Below are 12,248 nucleotides of genomic sequence, written 5' to 3' on the forward strand. Positions count from 1 at the left end.
ATATTGTTGTTTCCACAATGGGTTATGTGCAAGACCCTGCTTTGATAAAACAAAGCACTCTTTATAGAAAGAATATGGGTGGTGTTTGGAACTTTTTCTTCTCCCATCTTATTCAATGTTTGAGTTCCAAAACTGGTGGAATGGATAAGTCACCCACTTCGGTAACCCAGCTAGCTCATGCACTTATTTTCCAAAGAAAAATTGACTTTGCTTGTTATTTGGTTGGGGAGTTGGTAAAGAAGATGGGTAGTGCCAAATGCTCTGATACCACTTGTTAGTCCCGAAGGGGAAGACAATACACAGAAAGTACTGTGCATTTTATCAGATTTATATCCATGCTGATTGCTGATAAACTTGGGTCACGTATGCTGGCTAATACTGCTAATTTCTATGACCTCAAAGTGTCTCAAGTTGGCATTCAGACTTTGAAGAAGGCATCATTGTCTACAGATCTTCCTCTTGCATCAGGTATGGTTTCTTTTGCCACCTCTTCTCACCCTGTATGGGGAGAGTGCTCTGTGATCACAGTAGCTGGGGACCTTCCTCATGTTGCTCCGGTCACCCAACACTCCTCCATGTCAGTGGCTCCTCTCCCTTCTACTTCTTCAGCTACTGCCTCAAAAGAGGCCGCCTCCTCTATCCGGAGACGGCTGGCAGATAGTTTTATTCCCCCATTCTCCGTATCTGCTTTTGAGGCTACGACTTTGAAAGCGCCTTCGGAGTCTCACCCCGTCTCTCACCCCTCTCACTCAAAGCGGAGTCACTCTAGATTATCCACTCTTGACTCTTCATCTAAGAAGACCAATAAGCCAAAAAGGGCTAAAAACACATCTCCAACCAAGGACTCTCAACAGTCCAAGGTTGTTGAAGTTGGTCCTACTGAGCCCAGGACATCTGTTATACACCCCCTAGCTCCTCAGTGCCCTCTCAACAGGACACTGTTGTACATGCGGGGAACCCACTTGACTCCACCTTGGCATCTCTACATGATCTTGGTGATGACTCGAATATCTCCCCTTTCCGAGGTCTTTCCTCTCCTCCACATATTCACGGCCTATCACCCGAGATCGATGATCTTGATGATATTGCACGGATGAATGATTTATCAGCACCGTCTGATATTGACATCCCTTTTCTCCATTATCTTCTTATGGATGTTGGTGGTGAGCCTTACCAGCCTACTACCTTTACTACAGTGGTAATCGGCGACCCGCCTCATGCAGGCGTCGATGATACAGACACCGAGCCTTTCGTCGGTGTTGGTGATACAGACATTGAGCCTCTCGCCAGCGTTGTTGATACAGATATTGAGCCTCACGCCGATATCGTTGATACAGATGTTGAGCCTCACGCCAACATCAGTGATACTCCCATCGGTGACTCTCAGGGCGCCGATGGTACTGAGAGTGTTGGTGTTTCTTCTCCACGTGGGTCAGAAAGCCCAATCAAAGCTTGCTGCCCTACTCCAGCTGTTGTTTCTCCCTCCAGGCCCCCTTTTGCACCGGGCTTTCAGTTCTCAGCTCCCTCCCCTCCTGAGGTGATCTATGCCCTACCCACTGAGGTGGTGGACATGTTCAGAGGTTTCACATCTCAGTGTCAGCTGCTCATCTCTCAACAGGCCTCCCTCAGCACTGATTTATCTGGGAGATTGGACTGCTTTGCCTCCAGCATTACATCTGAACTGCATCAGCACAATGCCTCCTTGACAGATCATGGCATTGCTTTCACTGCTATTAAAGCTACGGTTGATTCTCTTGATGCTCGTATGACTGCTCTCTCCGATTTTCAATCTAGCATCTCTGAAGTTGTAGCTGATCTTCGTGCTCGATCGGAAAGTCAAGCTGCCACAAATCAGGCAATTCTTCAATCTCTGACTGATCTTCACTCCAAGATGGATGCACAGAGACAGATATCTAAGTTGTTTTTGGATAGAGATACAAAGTTATCTGTTGACTTGGGTCCCGGTCAGTTCACGAAAGAGGACAGGGTTATGTTAGCCAACGTTAGTCGATGTGTTGAGTCCGATTATGCTCTTCTTGGTGGTCTTCATCGCGGTATATCATGTCTGCTATGTGCCTTAGGTGCTCCCCTTACTCCCACTTCTCATGTTACGGCTTATGTGCCTTCCTCAAATGCCAATGTGGAGGGTCCTCCTGTTCCTGCTAGTGAACCTTCCCCTGTTCCCACTAAGGGGGAGAAGACAATTGACCCTACTATCAGTGAAAACGGGGACGATGACTCAGCTTCTACCTCTTCTACCTCTTCTTCCTCAGCTGAGTCAGACTGTGATGCTCCTATTGAGGGGGAGCTATTTGATCATGATGATAGAGCCACCGTACCTATTGAGGGGGAGCAACCATGCTCTATGCCTTCATTATCTGTTGATGTTGATACTATACCTTCTCAAGATGATATTCCCACTGCTTCTTGGGACTTAGTCCCAACTCACAGAGAAGGAAAGGCACCTATGACCTCAGATGAAGAAGYTGCTGCAGCTAAAGCAGCTAAAATTGCTAGATATCAATCTGAAGTCTCCTCAACTGATAGACTTGTGCTTAAAGCTTCATGTCCTCAAGAAACTGATCTTCATCTCCTAGGTATTTCTTCTAAGGATGCAGCCAACTCAATTGCTCTTCAAAAGCAATTTGAGTAAGCCAACAGATCTCACTCCTTGGTTCCACTATCTGAGTCTGAAGAAACCAAAGAGAAAAGAATTAAATGGTTTAATGAATCAATTCTCCGACGCTTCCTTACGACTCGAATGGTCAGTGCCAGAATCAAAGGTCATCAAAAATTGACCTATGATTCCAATCTGATCTTTTTGATTATTGGTCGACAGAGTAGTGAGGACATAAAAGCTATCTTGGATCAATGCCTACGGTCTTACTGAGTGGATGGAGATCATCAAGCTTCTTAATAAAAGCAGAAGTATGTACAAGGAATTTGTCTTGAGTCATTTGTATCACTTTCTGAAAAAGATACAAATGATCAAGATGCATTACAAGCTGCCTTCCCCTCCACAACTCTCCTTTCTAAAGCAAATGTTAAGCAAAGCCGGCTCTTCTAAATATGCCTCTGCCTCGAAGACCATCAAGAATCAAGACTCACTTATTCAGAAATTATCAAAGGAAGGTAAGGCTCCTGATGTCTCACATCTTGATCTTACCCTTCCTTCAGATGTTTGTCATCCGGAAGGAACTATCTTGTACGCTCCTGAGCATGGAATATTCTTCTGGGACGCGAGTAGTTGCCTTCGATTTTTTTGAGCTTCTGAGATACCTATAGCTGATTACAGCTATTGCGCGTGATACTAAGTATAATCAAAATTGGTGAAGCCGAAAGAGTCTTTTATACTTTGATCTCGGATGAACTGAAGAGAAGAGATGTTCTTGCAGTGGCTGATTCAGATGTTATGGAAGTAGATGATGATTGCTAGCTTTTCTATGTGGTTTTTTCTTCTTGAACTATCTTTTTCACTGTAAGTATTTAATTCATTGTCAAGTATAGATGCAATTGATTTTTTCCGTATGTACTTCAAAGTTTTTTTTTTCATTTTTTATTTTATTTTTGATTCGTTATTTGTTTTGTATATATGTTTATAGTTAAAAAAAATAAAAAAAATCAAAAGAAAATAAAAAAAAATCAAAAAAAAAAGGAAAAGAAAAGAACCCAAAAAGAATATGTACATGGGTCATATAATTTATAAGTTTTTCTTCTCAAAGAAATTTAGAGTTTGTGTATCTTGTATTTATTTCTTTCTAAGTGTTTGTGTCATCATCAAATAGGGGGAGATTGTTGGGTCACCTATTGATTTGGTTATGACCTACTGATATGTTCCTCTACATTAGCAACACTTAGTAGTTATTGGTTCTTTGTATATTGGTGTCTTGGTACATACTTAAGCCATTGGCAAAATCGAAGACTAGCCGATGTGAAGTCAGAAGGTCACCGATGCGGTGTTGTGGATCAATTGTCTAATATATACACCAAGACTCCAAAGGAGCTGAAATGAATATTGAAAATATTTTGATGCTACAAGCCGATTGAAGAAAGATCTTCATAGACTGAAGATCGAAAATCTTCATGGACTCAAGATTGAAGATCATGAACCKAAGATTGAAAATCTTCATGGACCGAAGATTTGTGAGTAGCTGCTTGAAGCTACATATCCATCCAAAGGAGATCTTCCTACAGACTAACCATATATCTGCAAAGTTTGTCTCTGCATGAACAGTGTTGTATGCACGCTGTGTACGATGAAAATGAGATATCAACATTGGTCAAGTCAACCCCTGCCTTCTTATCCTCAAGTGACAAGTGTCCCCATGCATTAAATGCTGAAGGTAGTATAAAAAGGCAGTGTGCATCTCCCATGCATATAAATGGCTTTTGCAAGATTACTTAGTGCATTCTCAAAGCAATCGGCTATTCTCTTCTTCTCCCTTACTCTCTTGTGTGCGAAGAAATTCTTAGTGTTCTTCATTTCCTTTCAAGAACTCTTTGTGTTGTTCTTGAAAGTTCTTCTCCTTGTAAGATTGTTTAGATTAGGTTTTCCTTTCCTATCTTCCGCAACAATCTTGTGTATTTTTGTGTGTATTAATTCTTGATATAAATCAATAAGAATTAAAAAGTTGAAAAAAATTTGTGTAATTGTATTCAACCCCCTTCTACAATTACTTTCTGTGTATGCCATCCCCTTCGGGACTAACAATATGTAATTTTGGTATTAACGAAAAATGGGTTGGTTGGGTCGAATAACCGATTGGAATGGGTGAGGCTACAATTGTGAATGCATCTTTTCTTTTTGCTTTGAAACCCTATGTATTTTGGATTATTTTATGGTTGCAGCAACTGAATAAAATTTGTTATGAATTTACAACGTTTTATAATCTGGTTATGTTGCTGAACAAAGTCGGCATGGTTATTTGCTCACTTACACAAAAAGTGCAACATATTGGTGACCCATAACCATGTGTTTGGTGGATCTTACGGGCAATGTACTCTTAGCGTCGGGGCTATATTTTCATTCAAGGATGCTCTATGTAAACATATTGGTGAATTAGGATCTCTGATGTGTAGTTTGTTTTTAACTTATGTGAAGGTGGGAATAACACTTTAATGGCTATTTCTAACTTATATGTTTTCAAGTTATGTGATGTTAAAAATTGTTTGTTGAGTGGTACTGATAACTATTATTATTATGGATAGTAGGATGTTTTCTATGTTGTATCATGGTTGGTTCTTCCATTTGATATACTTTAGCAGTTATCTTAGTGATTGGACTACTTAAATGAAGTTTAATAGGCTAGTTATGTTTCTCAAGTTTGCTCTACAAAAGTTACAATGTTGTTATGGTTTATCATGATATTCATGATGTCAAATGTCACGGAAAGTTGCATGTGAAAATCTCATTAGTGTTTATTTTTGAGGAATGTAGCTCTGAAGAAAGTGAAAGCGCTCTTATTCAAAATCTATCAAGACACAAAGGGCCTGTAAGTTTTTGTTATGTTTGTGGGATGTAATAGCTAATAGTTGGTTCCATCACTTTAAGCATTTAGTAGTAATCTTTATGGTTGTATTCTAAACTTCTGATTTTCAGGTTCATGGTTTGGAGTTTAGTTCTCTTTCACCAAATCATCTTGCTTCTGGTGCGGAAGAAAGTGAAATTTGTATATGGAATATTGCTAAACCAACAGAACTTACGCATTTTCCTCCTCTTAAGGTAACAATGTTGAGTCATCAAATGAATTTTTCTCTTCACATGAATACCACAACTTATATTTTTAGATGTGCGTAAGAACAGCTGTTGGTCCCTTGAGGGTCTACAAGAAGAGTAAAACAGTTTGTAGAAGGGGGGGGGGATGAATACAAACACAATATTTTCAAATTTAAAATATATATTGATAAAGAAGATCAATACAGATTTTACAAGATTGTTTGTGGAAAGATAAGGTAATAAAAACCTATCTAAACAATCTTTAGTTACACACTAAATCTTAGCAAATACAAGAGAAGAAATGTTGTAGAGAAAATCCTTTACTTAAGCTAGAAAATGCTTGAACTAAGAATTAGGGTTAGAGTGAGTTGCGCGCACTCTACATGGAGAAGAAACACTTCTATTTATATCTAGTGCATTAAATGAACATTTAATGCAATATGGTAGGTTTAGAGTGTGTGTCAAGCTTTAAGAGGAAGGCTTGTCCTTTGCTACAATTAATATTACAAAAAGCACTATTCATTAGCAGACATCCTTACATAAAGTTGGTAGACAATAGAGTCGACTAGTCGGCTCCGTACCGTACCAACCTTCGTAAGGGTATGGGTTTTGTCCTTTGTGTGCATAAGGACAAGACAACAACATTCGTGCTAGGCAAGCTTCCATAAATCGCTGAATGCTGGAATGACCTGAAGGTCCCTTCATTATTCGCTGAAGCTTGAGCAGTCTTCACACATATGTAGACAGGCTTGTAATCACTGAGTACCACTTTAGATCACATACTTGCCAGTCTCTAATCTTCAGTTTCAGTCTTTGACGTTTGCTGAAGGTTCTTTGGTGTGAGTGTTGTTATCTTGAAGTATCGCTGTCTTTGATGAATTTACAATGCAAGTTCTTTAACGATCACTGAACATGCTCAGTGAAGATCGCTGGAACTGAAAAGACAGAAACATAAATACAACGTGTAAGTGAAAAGGGATTATCATCAAATCATTGAGAGAGAGGATCAACAATCTCCCCCTATTTGATGATAACAAGATAACATAAAGAAAGTTATCTTATCAAATAATAGTAAGGAAAAGTTACATATAAAGTACATGTCCCTTTTTTACTATTTTGGAATCTTTTTCAGTTAGTCAGTCTCAGCTTGAGAACTTTTCTTAAGTTATATCTAAGAAGAATTACAAGTACGGAAACTGAAACTGAAAGCTTATGCACTGACTTATAGATTGTCAGTGAATGTAAAAAGTAACACTGGAACTCATACACTTGTGTCCCTATTACTTTTAATCGATTATGATAAATTGGATCGGATTTTCAGGGATCTTTTTCAGTGAAGTACATGGAATATTCATTCTATTAATCACTGAAAATATTACAAGTATTATAATACATGTCTAGTGTTTACAGATTATAAGTACAATAACTGAAAGTAGACATAGTACAAGAAGTTACAAGGAAAAGTGGATTGTTGTTACAAAGAGAAACTATTCTAGAACTCTTACATCTATGCAACCAGATACATTTTCACCAAGTTTTCTTCGACATAGGAATTCCTTTCGTATCTTCAGATCTACGACTTTTCCAGGCATGCTATCATCTATCCAGAGCAAGAGATAAACCAGATGATCCATTGGACATAGATGTAGCTCTGACATTCTCTGAAATCTGACTTCACCTTCATAGTCAAGGAATATAACTCCTAACTCAGGTTTAAAATGCACAGAGTTGGGTGCATAGGGACCCTTATCTGGCAAGTCAAGATTCAGCATAGAAATGTATGTACTCTGATGACCCTTCAAGACTTCATCTAAGGAGAACCTTGTTTCATGTTCGTTCCTTAGGAATGGTCCATCATTAGGATCAGAGAGCTTGTGTTTCTTCTTCCCACTGTTCTTCAGAAATGGCCTGTCAGGGACCTTGACATACCTGGACATTCTTTTGATGAGCTCGTTGATGGTGTCCTCGATAAGTGTCTTGTATCTCGACTTGGATTGCTGAATGGCTTGTCTAATCTCCATCCATTCGTTGTATCCATAACGGCCAAGGTAGGAAGGATACTCAGTAACGGCATCAATATTGTCCCGGGTGATGAGCATTGAGACCAGCGTTCCACCATCTTTAGAACGTCCGCTTATGCTGATGCTGATAATCGGGCGGGGACTGACTCTCTTTTTCAGCTTTGCTTCGCTCCATCGCTTGTCCTTTTCCACCAGCTTCAAGTTCTTCTCATGCTTAGCTTCTGCAATAGAAAGAAGTGTAGCCTGGGCTTGGACAGCGTTCACTATTTTCTTGGACTTTTTCTTGGGGAGGACCTTCGCAGCTAGTAACTTGGCCAACTTCAAGCTGTCTTCAGTGTGCTTCTTTTGAAGCTCTAGCTCTTCTTCAGCCCTTAATGCCTCGTGTCTTTCAGCTTTAGACAGGAAGTTGAACTCACCACCACTAGAGGTACGAAAAGGGATATTTACTCTAGTCTGGTCGAGTGACTCCTTCAGCTGAGACATCTGCTGGTCGGTAGGAGCACAAGAGACGGGTTAATCAGGTACCCGCTCCAGTCGATCGCAGGTTGTTGATGGAATATGAAGTTGATAGTTTGAAGTAATCACTACCTGAGAAGTAGAGTCTTCAAACAAAGGTTGTTAGTGATATTGAACAATACCTTCAAGTTTCCATCTTCAGCAATCGCCTTGCCTTTCGACTTGGGATCCTGGTTCCCTGATGGAGTAGATTCACCTTGCCTTTGCTCCCCCTGGGATGCAAAATCCCTGAGAGCAACTCCCTTGGTGACGGTTGATGGCTTCTGGTACTTGATGGTAAAGTCATCTTCATCATCATCGTCGTCATCGCCATCTATATCACTTCCGGGGTCTGGAATGGTAGGTTCATCATCATCTTCATTATCATCATCTTCATCTTCATCATCATCTTCATCTTCATATTCATCTTCATTATCATCATTATCACCAGCAGTAGTGATGGTATGGGCATCATCCCTAGGGATGGCATCGACATCCTCAGCTAGAGCAGCTTTAGTGGTCGTGATTACAGGAGCAGCAACCGCTTCAGCTCTGAGAGCCTCAGCTTCAACTTCAACTAAAGCTGATACTGGACCAACGACCTGAGAAGGGGTAAGCACAGCATTGGATGATTCACCAGCGTTGGACCTCATATCCCCCTCTCTGGCTAAGACATGAGAGAATTGGCCAGAGAGTTTGTCCAAGCGTTGACGTTGGAGAACCATCATCTCCTCTAGCCTTTGCAAAGCACTGGCTAGAGTTGTTGTTGCCTCACGCATCTCATGGAGCTGGGCGCGATCACTGGCAGAGAAAGAAGGTGGAATCACTAGAGCTGGTTGACACACAACATCCAGGATTTGTTGAAGAAGGCCAGTCTGCTGATCAGCTATAGCTTGAGCATCGTCAGCCCTGCTGTGAAGAACATCAATGGCATCGGTGTTGGCTTGAACAACTTCTTGGAGAGTCGGAGATGACTCTGAACTTCTTGAACGTCCGCCTGGATGGCAAGGAAGTTCGCATCAAGATCACCCTGGCGGGCATCTTTTGGTGGACTTCGTTGATCCTACAGAGGACGGTATCAACGGTTGGAAGGAGAAGTTTGATGTCCGACGCCATATCATAGTCATCATCGACATCTTCATCTCCTCCATCATCTTTCTCTCTTTTTTCCTTTTCCACTTCCTGAGCATCAGATTGATGCATCGAAGAAGGACCTGCAAAAGAAGAAGTGTGAGCTGAAGGCTCAATGTTAGAAGAAAAGAAAGGGTAAGAAGATGGAATACCTGAGGGGCCATCAGTGACATCAAAAGGATTGTCACTGGCGTGAGCAAATATGTCCTTGAGAGGATGGACATCTGTATGCTGAGGAGCATTGAGAGGAGCAACCTCAGGTCCAGTGGTGTGCGTCTTAGTATCAGGAAGAACAGTCGCTGATACATCATCGACATGTGTAAAGACCAAAGAAGGAGGAGAAGAGAAAATGGTCGATAAGAGACATGGGTGTTCAGCGGTGGCGGAGCTGATATTCACACCTTCAGTGATTTGGGTCACTGAGACGGTTGGTATAGGTACCACTGATACGACGGTGATGGGAGAGATCACTGAAGAGCTGGAAGGGTGAGCAGAAGATGCCTCGGGGATAAGAGTAGTTTCAATAACTGAAGCTTTTTGAGAGGCTCCAGCTAGAGACGTGGCTGTCCCCTTTTTGGACTTCTTGGCTCTCTGAGGAGAACTAAAAGTTGGTTGAGAGGGTCGTTTTGAAGGGGTTTTGGTGGCTTGGTTGGATGCGGGGGGGGGGGTTACCCTTGTCGTGGCCATCAGAGGAGAAGATGTAGTGATGGACACAATTAAAGTTAGCACTACATCACTGTCCCTCAACTTATGATCCAGAATCCTGGATCCAAGCTTGAAAACCGGAAGGTTTCCTTCTTTTGGGTAAAGATCTTGGCAAACACCATTGAAAGAAACCTGGTGTAAGGCACCACCTTTTCTCGCTGGCGCTTGTTCATCTTGAGCACTAGGTCATCTAAAATGACCGCAACATAATTTATATTGCGACGCTGAATCATATATACGCCTATGGTTAAGGTGATCCTAGAGGCCTGGTCCTGACCTCCAGTTTTTCCACCCATGCACTGGATGAAATGAGAAAACAGGTATTGCCAGATGGCTGACATCCTGTTCTTCTCAATCTTCGTCAAGGACTTCAGAGGGTCGTTGGAGTCCTCCTTCATTGGCCACTGGTAGCCAATGGTGTCGAGAAGCTCGATGATCACGGCGGTAGAGGGTTTGCTGTCGAAGGGGCCCTTTGGAAGACGGAGAGCTGACCTGAGTGTGGGAACACCAAAGCTCACTTCCATGCGATTGAAAGTGAAGTTGATATGCTCCGCCTGGCGTCCAGGCTTAACTTCGACTTCGACAACTTCAGCAGTGAGCCAGAATTGCTGAAGAAGTTCTTTCACCATGATGGGATCGTGGTTGAGTGCGTAGCCCAAGGACGACTGTTTGAGGAAGTCAGCCGCATCTCGGTAATACGCCTTGGAGAAAGGTATCTCCAACAAGGCAATGTGGTTGTTGGCCTTGATGGAGATCTCGTCAATGGAGAAGTTGACGTTCTTGGCAGCCATCTGTTTGTATCAATAAGAAGTAGAGCAAACAGGTTTGTTAGAAATAAACCAAGTGTTTATGGTTATGAGTATAGAAAAAAGTTTTTAAACAAGTAAAAACTTCTTTTGAAAAATCCTCGAAGAAGATATAGGGTTTTTCAAGTAGAATGTATATAAAGAAATAAGATTATAACCAAGAGGGAAATGATTAAATAATCTTTATAGTTTAATGTATTAAGAGAACAAAGTTCTTAAACAGATTAAACATTTCTTATAACAAAAGAAAGAAGAAGATATTGACCTTAGATGATTAAAGAGAAAGGTCGAAGAGTTTTTGGAGAGTTGAGAGAGTTCTTGCTTTTGGAGAGATCTTAGCAAAGTTTCGACTAAGAATTTTGTAAGCGTAAAGAGAAAAATGGAGAAAAAGTCACATATTTATAGGTAGGAGGAGAAAGAAGTAATATGAGAGAGAAAAAAGACGACGGTTCGGGAAAGTGGTCATGATTAAAAAGATACCACGTTCTCATCCATGATTGGATGGCATTAAATAAGGTAGCGTAATGACAGAACCTTTTGCGCGTCTCAAAGCGTCACGCATGGTAAATAGAGAATGTCGTCATAAAGACGGTTCATTAACTATTTTCTTTTAAAATCGAATAGTTTTTAAGAAAACGAAGAGTGATACAGTGTCTAAAGAAACACTGAGATGACCGTTTAAAACATTTTATCACTGAAAAGAAAGATTCAGTGAGGGTTTTAAGACATCAGATTCAGTGATAAGAAAGTCACTGAAACTGGCATTTAAAAAACATTTTAATCACTGACAAGAAGAGATTCAGTGATCGTTTTGAATTTTAAGAAAAGTATAAAGATATACTTAGAGATGTGGTTAATGACAAAAGAAACACTGAGACCACCTTTTAAAACATTTTATCACTGAAGATGAGAAAGCTTCAGTGAAGGTTTTAATTTTTAGAAAAGAGAAGAGTAATCATACCTGAGAGAGAATAGATATATTTACTCAAAAGTTCATCAAGAGGCTTGGTGAAAAGGTCAGCGAGTTGATACTCAGTTGGAACGAAGTGAAGTTCAATATCACCATTCATAACATGATCTCTGATAAAATGATATCAGATCTCGATATGTTTGGTCTTGGAGTGAAGTACAAGGTTGTTTGCAATAGCAATATCACTAGTGTTATCACAATAAATAGGAACCTTTGAAAACTGAAGGTCGTAGTCCAGCAGCTAATTTTTCATCCAAAGAATTTGGGCACAACAGCTACCAGCGGCTACATATTCAGCTTCAGCTGTTTATGTGAACACTGAATTTTGCTTTTTACTTGTCCAGCTCACCAACTTTCCACCTAGAAGCTGACAGCCTCCAGTGGTGCTTTTCCTATCAATTTTG

The 12,248-nt window shown here is 40.8% G+C and overlaps 1 pseudogene; it reads left to right on the forward strand.

Moving 5' to 3' along the window:
- LOC112502296 overlaps positions 1-12,248 on the forward strand; it is a 60,297-nt pseudogene that overhangs the window by 7,173 nt on the left and 40,876 nt on the right.

Source organism: Cynara cardunculus, unplaced genomic scaffold (assembly GCF_001531365.2).
Source record: "Cynara cardunculus var. scolymus isolate 2C unplaced genomic scaffold, CcrdV1 Un_Scaffold_1189, whole genome shotgun sequence".
NCBI lineage: Eukaryota > Viridiplantae > Streptophyta > Magnoliopsida > Asterales > Asteraceae > Cynara > Cynara cardunculus.